Source organism: Triticum dicoccoides, chromosome 6A, assembly GCF_002162155.2.
Source record: "Triticum dicoccoides isolate Atlit2015 ecotype Zavitan chromosome 6A, WEW_v2.0, whole genome shotgun sequence".
Classification (NCBI taxonomy): Eukaryota; Viridiplantae; Streptophyta; class Magnoliopsida; order Poales; family Poaceae; genus Triticum; species Triticum dicoccoides.
This window is the reverse complement of record NC_041390.1, coordinates 629912389-629920794: the sequence shown is the minus strand read 5'-3', so window position 1 is coordinate 629920794 and position 8406 is coordinate 629912389.

Sequence of the window (8406 nt, the reverse complement as noted above, 5' to 3'; positions counted from 1 at the left end):
CTGGCCCTTTTCTGAAACTTTAACACAAAATGAACCTAATCCAGAAAACTTTCACAAAACGGCCAATTTGCATGACGCCCAGGGTTAGGGTGTCATGCTAGATAGCACAGCGCCCCGGCCCGAGGCGCCATGCTAGATGTCGCTAGGGGCAGGGCGTCATGCAAAAGTGGGTCATTTTGTGAAATGTTTTTAGATTGGGTTCATTTTGTGTCAAAGTTTTGAAAAAGGGCCATAATCGTTCATTTTCACCCATCTTGTTATATACCCCTTGGCTCCGTTCATCTTTTCTCGATAACTCTCCTGCCGCGGCGCCTCCAATCAGAACGTCTGGTTTGTGCAGTCATTCAACGGGGCCGTCACCTTCTACAACCCACCTAATAGCACCATCTCCCTCGACATATGACCAGATTTATCGTCCATGGATCCCTCGTCATCATACGCTTATTACATACTCCCTCCGTCCAGAATTACTTGTCACTCAAATAGATGTATTTACACGTAAGATGTAGAAATTAATGTACTGATGTATTCGTGTATCATCGCCAACGTACTGACCAACTAATCTCCTTCTTTTGCTTTCTCTCCATGTTATCGTTGTTTTACTTACTATGATGAACTATTGTAAGACCTTGGTTGTAACTGGTTTTATTTTCTTGCTCCATTCTGCGAGAAACACAAGAATAAATATATATAGTTGACCAGTTTGGACCACACTGAATGAAGTCTAGCGGTAGTGGTGGTTATTCATACCCTTAAACCATGGAGTGAGAATGAAAAATCGGGCATACAAGAAACACAGCCGCCAGATGCCGCTATTCATGTTATTAAGGAACACTTTATTCAGTTTGCGTTAAATCAGATTGACGTAATACATGCAAGGAGCTTATTCATCAGGATTACATGCATGACCACGAATGAGATTTGCTTCACGTCACAGAGCCGTAACCAAACTGGCCATGTATAGTGAAACTATAGACGTTTGCAACAACATTGACCAATGTTGTTGCAATAGAAGGTATGGGTACCCAGGTGTTTTTTGTTGCATAAATCCATGCAATCAGGTACAGAGCATCCTTGTTGCAGATCCTCGCATGTGGGCTCGCCAACTGCATATGCAATTCCATTGTAGCATCAGTTCAATCAAAACCAGCTTTAAAAAATTCAATCAAAAAATATTTCTAGTAGGGTAAATATTTTTTATACTGATTGATGCATGTATATGCTTACCTCTTGCATGGCAGGATGGCAATGTAGTAGCAGACATCATAATAAGGACCAGGAAAGCAATGGCCATGGTCCTCCTTGTGTTGCCCAGGTTGACAGCTGGTGCCATGAGGAGAAGGGGCAGCTGATTTTTGTTTGTCTTTCTTCCTTGTGTTGTTCTGGTGTTCTCCTTTGCTGCCAAGAGCTCCTTTGGTTTGTTTTTATAGAGGCGCAATCATATCTTGGATATGTTGCTCATATGATTTCTTGCATATATTATCTACATTATTTCTTGATCAATCCAAAAAAGATTATTTATCAATTCAGGCGCAATCTTATCTTCATGTTTTGTATTTATTGAGAGACTATTCTTGGTCAATTTCAAAATTGTTATCTCACAATCAAGGCACAATCATATGTATATTTTGTATTTGTCTAGAGACTTATTCTCAGTCAATACTGAAATCGCTAATTCTCAATCAAGGCACAATCAAATCTTTATATTTTGTATTTATTGAGAGACTATTTTGTAGTCTATTTGGAAATAGTTATTTCTCATTTGAGGCACAGTCATATCTTAATATCAGTCTGACTAAAACCTACAGAATTGCTAAAAACTAAAAATATTGGGCCAAAGACGACAAACCTTTGTACTACAAAAAAGGAGTAAGTTTGGACATAGGAAACCACATGCTAATTAAGAGCCACTTAATTGGTTACGATTGGTAAATCAACGTCCCACTGAAATACTCCAATCATCAAAATAAGCCCAGGGACATCAAATGGTGTCATAACATCTAAAATTACCATTTAGCAGGGAATGAGGTCCTAAAAAACAGAAGAATATCTATTGCATAAAAATGGTATAGCACACAAAAGATGCCCGTTAACACACAAACACACACACTCATTACAAACTAAGAAATTGATACCCCAATGATAAAATCTTTCCATTCCATAAACTAAAGTGCAAGTACAAAACGTTGCTAACATCCATCGAATATCCCCATGGAAAATTTATCACCAAATCCTCTCTCTTAGAGAGTTCCTTTTTCGTTGGATTTATGAGTACTGTATGCTTGCTTAACTCAAAAGCTTTGAACTTGCGAAATATCAAGTATTTCTGAAAAAATAAAGACATATATAGGCATACCGAAAGAAGTAAAACAATAATTGAATGATACTAGTCTACATATGCTCATGCTATCCATTTTTAGATACTAGATACTAGATACCTAAAGGGCGTTCAGAAGGCTATGCTTTTATTGGTCTAGGTTCTTTCGGCAATGGGAGGAGCAGAAGAGGAAGTACAAACTTGCTAAAGGTGGCATTTTATGTAGGCCTTAGGATAAAGGTGGGTTGGGCATTGAAAACCACAAAATAAAAAACGAGTGCTTACTCAGCGAATGGATGTATAAGCAACTTAACGAAGAAGGTGTTTGGCAAGAATTAACAAATACCTGAACTCCAAAACATTAACCCAAATAGATACTAAGCCTATTGGACCGTTTTGAATGGGCACTACTAAGGAAAAGACTAGCAGCAGCGCAGGTTTTAGGTATAGCAGTAGTGCGGGGTCCCGCGCTACTGATACGGCGCTACAGCTAACCTGTAGCAGCAGCGCGTGTCTGCCCGCGCTACTGCTACACAAGCGTAGCAGCAGCGAGCGGTATGAAATCGCGCTATTGCTAATTGCTCTAGCGCACTTTATTAGGCCGCGCTACTACTAGCGGCACGCTTCTGCTAACTTTTCTCCACTCGCTACTGCTAATTTTATTAGTTTTTGTTTTTTTCTGCATATTTGTTTTGTATTTGAACAGGCTTTATACAAGAATCTTTAGCACATACAAATATCATCATCATACACATACAAATGGCTGCGAGACCATAAATGTAATCATAGCATATACATACAAATAGTTTCATCATAATTATCATCCAACACAAAGTGGTCTCTCGTCATCATCTCGAAAATAGCGATACATGCAAGTCTCGAATACTTGCAACTACAACGTCATCCATCTAAACAATGATATACGCGAGAAGTGCTATCTCTATGAGTGATAGCGGAACTATGCAGTACATGAGGCAGCGGTTATGAGGCCTCTCTCGCGCTAGCGTGTACCTCAAGTAACTAGCTTGTGCTTCTTGTCTGCCTTTGAAGCCTTTATGGCTGACGCCCGAGACCCCCTCCACTTGAGTCTGACACTCATATCACTCGTTGTACACTAGCGGAACCTTCCCTTCGTACACGACATAGCACTCCTTTGCCATCAAGAATCTAGGTACCTGTTAGAGATGCATCTTCATCAAGAGAATGTATGATCATATGCAGCAAAATATACTAGAGCAACATGAAAAAGAAAGGGTTAGCAACTAGATGCAACATATAGTACACAAACTAATTAACTAGAGGTACGCATGTCCTTGTACCCAAACTAACAAAGTAGCGTTACGCAAGTTCGGCAGGGACCATGGACATCATAAAGTTTAATCGCTACAGAAAGTATACAAGTTCAACTGACACATATCATTATCATGGGCATCGTAAATCACTAGAAGTTCCATCCTTCCATATCATCAAGGATGGACCCTAGCTTCTTGAACGGCGTGAGGTCATGACGTTGCATGCCTATGCGAGTTCGAACGTCAGCTCGTGATATAGGGCCATGGTGGAACATCCCCTTCTCATCGACGACTTCTTTCATGATGATCGTCGCAATGTCCCTTTGGATACGAAAGAAGTCATCTCTAAGTTTATAATCTGCTTCTTCATGAGATTCTACCCACTTGCGGATATGATCATCGTTTCTGGTTGTCATACGAAGCTTTTGGTGATCCGTGTTGAACTCAATCATGAAATGAAGGAGGTAGAATCCATCTTTCTTGCTTGGTTTTGGGACATGGATGCAGCAGAAGTTAGTTTTATGCGAGAAACCCAACTTATTGTTCCTTTGTTTCCTGATCTGCATGTGGCCACCCCTAATGCTGAAGCCTTGGAGAGCATCATCTAGAATATTCATTATGTGGATGTAATCCTTCTTCTCGTAGTCTCTGGTAGGGTCGAAATACACGGCGTGGGAGACTCGCGGGTAAAGAACGATAAGGACGGCGCGCCCGTTGCTGCAGGAAAAGACACCTCAAATTATTCTCCATAGGAGCAAGAAGGAATGATTGAAATGTACGAAAGGGTTGTCCGGAACTGACTTACTTTGGATGATAAGGCAGGAGGACAATTTCCTGGTCCTTATTCTGTAACATGAAGTTTTGGAGGTACTCCCTAGCAGTTTCACGCTCAAAGTCGCCGAGACTCAAGAAAGACTCGTGCATGTAGTACGCATCCACCACACAGATTTGCGAGACTTCTTCTCTCTTCATGATGGAGCTCATATGTAGCGCAAAAAGGCGGACGATTGTAAAATCGAGCCGCCTTGTCAGAAACATCTCAAATATATGGTCAAACCGCAGGAAGAACACCTCCGCGGGCCGTGTGTCGACGTAGCACTTCCCCTCAGGCACATGAGCCGTGTATGTCGGATATCCTAGATCCTTCGAGGCTAGTAGGCTTTTCTCAGTCCACAGCACATGGTCGTGCAGTCTCCTGAGATCCCCTGATAGTGCCTCCAGCAGTTTCGGCGGTAGCATCGGCTCGCCCGTGAGCTGGAACATGGCCGCACCTTTCACGGGTACACGCTCTTCAGAATCCACCGTCTGGCTGCTATGTGCTCTGGCTTGTTTGGAGGTAGCTATATTCCTCGGTCTCTTCCTCTCCTTTTTCTTGGGCACACCTTCCAGACCCTTCCTTAACCCCTGCCTCAGTGTTGCCGGGCTAAGCACTGTACGACCTCCAACTAGTTGAGCCAGTGTTGAGGCGGCATCTTCAGGCGTGTCCTGTGAGGATTTCATGAAGAGAGACTTCTTGCAATCCCTGCTACGACGTTCCTGCCCGGGCAGATCATCCATATCCTTATTACCATGCTGATAGCCCAATTCGTCATATGGTTGACTCATCATATCTAAGTCACCCTCATGTGCGTTTGTATTGAGGAAACCCATTGGGTCCTCTGTATCCTCCATCTCATCATTCATTCTATATTCTACGGGACCGATTACATCAGCCAGTACTATTGCACCCCCTTCATCACGTCGTCCGCCGCTCTCACCCGGCACTACAGGAGCTGGTAATTGTGTAGGCGGGGTGGTGGTCTCCATAAATGCTTGTTGACGTGTGGTTATTGGTGTGCTCTCGGCCGGCTCTAGACGAAGAAGATTCTTCGGCCATAGCAGCACCCAACCCTTGCAGCTTCCAATCCGCGGCGGGGTCTCGTCGTCCTCTCCCCCTAGGCATAATGGAGGAGGCAAATCCTCGTGCCCCGATGTCACACTTAACAAGGTAACCCTGAAGTGCCCAGGGGGCATCGGCTGGTTGTGGAACGTGAGATCCAAGGGCTTCGTTATCACCCCCTTTCCCACGTACACCTTCTGGCCTTTGACAAAGTATAGTACGGTGCACGAGGTTTTGTCGGCCTGCAAACACATGTCTGCGGCGTAAAACATCCGAAAGGCAACGGAAATGGAATATTATATATATATATATATATATATATATATATATATATATATATATATATATATATATACGTGTGTGTGTGTGTGTGTGTTCGTGCGACATGTAATTACCGTGAGGGCGTCGAGCTCAGCCAAAGACGAAGGCCCGCCTAGCACGCCAGAGACTGAGGACGGGCTACTATGAGCGGGTGCGGGTGCGAGAGGAGGCCCGATTGCGTGAGCAAGTGATGGTGCGGTGGTGTTGTTGTTCACGGAGTTGCTCGCGACGAAACTGGGCAACGGGAAATCATGTACCGTCTTGTCTGGATTTTCCTTCATCCAGTTGATGATATCCGGGACCAAGTTAGTAGCGAAATCATTTCTGCAGGCAGTTACAGCTGCATTGACTGCCTGCTGTAGCAACTCATTTTCTCCTCTGCTGTTTTTTCGCGTCCTCAGCTGCTTTTTTCTCGAACGCAAGCTTCACCTTCTCGTCGATGTCCGCCTGACTAAACGTCTTTTTCTGCTTCTTGGCCTCTGGCCCCTCGTTGTAAAACACCTTCCATGTGGCGCCGTCTCCAGTGCCATGCACACAACCATATTGTGGCTGCTGGCCCAAAGGGAGTCCCTTTAGTTCGTTCAAGGCCTGGTTGAGAGGGGTGTCCCACTTGGGCCTCATCGGAGAAGTAGGGATTTCGGCTGCAAGCTGGTGTTGCTTCTTCTGCAGAAGGGGTGTGAACCATTTAGGAATGTCTGGTCGACTAGATCTGGAGCTAAATGTAAGGTGGTAAAAAAATAATTACCAGTAGTCTAATCAATCTCCTCGTGATCTGGTCCGTGTAAAAAACCTTCTTTTCCTTGTCCCACTTGTAGCGGGCCCTGATGAAGTCATGCTCCAAGGGGTTGGTGAACTTCGCGAAGGGGTCTGGGACACCCGCGGCTTCACGTTCTGCGTCCTCCTTATCCCATATGGGCCTTTTACTGAGGTAGCCACGACTTCCGAGGAGATGCTTCCCGTGTTCCTTTGCTGATGGCTCTTGAATTTTGCAGCCTTAGCCTTGGCTGCCTCGGTAGCGCAAGTGAAAGTGCTAATGGCACTTAAGCTATTTTGGTGTGATGACAATGTGGTTAGTTGAACTAATATCAGTTGCTAAAGTTTATCTCAGGTTATTGGTTCTAAGTGCCCGCGATGGAGATGTGCGAACCCCCCCCCCCCATTTCAAAAAGGGCAAAGGCGTGGTCTTTCGACGCTTCGGAGGTTTAGTTTTGGTTTGCTTTGAGTCGTAGGAAAGACCGCACTATTAAGAGGGGTTTGTGTGGATAAATGTCGTGTGGGAATGCCTTTGCCGAGCCTTACTCTCTTACCCTTCCCACTCCTACCACCTAAAAAGAACCTAGTGTGTGTGTTGCGGTACTCAGAAAGTTGCAACAGAAAGTTACTGGGTACCCCGTGCAAACAGGGGTCTTGACCCCGGTGCGCACGGGGTCCTATGTAAACTCTCTGGGTACCCCGTGCGCACGGGGTCTTTTGACCCCCGTGCGCACGGGGTGGTGTGTTTGTCTCTGTGTACCCCATGCGCACGGGGCTGACTTAGCCCGTGCGCACGGGATCCAACGGGCAGAAATCCCCACCAGCCCATGAACACTATTTATAGGCCCTTCTTCTACCTCCAACCCTTAACCCTAATGTCTTGTTGAGCTCCACCATTGCTACACCCCATTTTGCTCAATACTCTCAATCCCTCCACCCAAACTTGTTGAAACTTTGGGGATTGGGAGAGCAAGACCCGATCTACAACTTGACCAAACCAAATCGCGTTCCCCGCAACATTTCTTCCCCATTGACTCATTACTCTTGGAGCTTGGGCTCCTAGGCGGTTAGAGGTTCCTCCGGAAGCTTCCTTGCTTGTGGTGTGCTCCGGAGAAGTTTGTAAAGGTGTGGTGGTCGCCTTCAAGACCAACCCGAGTGTTTTGAGGCTCATCCGTTGGGGGTGACTCGAAGGAGAATACGGTGAGCCTTTGGTGGCATTCCGCAAGCTTTGGCTCCGGCACCGCTCCAAACAGAGATTAGCTCTTCCCCAAGGAAGAGTGAACTTCGGGTTAAAATCCGTGTCCTCGTCTCACTTGTGGTTAATCCTTTCCCACACCTTTCTTTGTTGTTGTATGCTTGTTGGCTTGCTAAGTAGTTTGTTGCCTAGCATTTCTCTCTTGGAGCTTGCTTGTCATATAGGTTGCATTCACCTAGTTGCATATCTAGTGAACTCTTTTATCCGCTAAGCCTTAAAATCTACAAGTAAGATTAAAATTTGTAGTCTCCTATTCACCCCCCCCCCTCTAGTCGGCCGTATCGATCCTTTCAATTGGTATCAGAGCCTCGTGCTCTAATATAAGGTTTTACAACCTTAGAGGATATGGTCAATCTAGCTAGGAATGAGGGAGGTGGCCTATCCATTGCGAGGGATGGTCAAAACCAACCCCTCGTCGCGACCGGGACACTTGGTGCTCCTGTTGTTGCTCCCGCCGCTCCTACTAACCCGAATGTCCCCTTGACCGCGGCCGATCTTCTTTCAATGTTTGCGGACCTCAAAGTCTCTATGTTGAAAGAGGTTCGGGCCTCGGTCAAGGAGGAAATTGATGCTCGCTTAAAGCCATCAA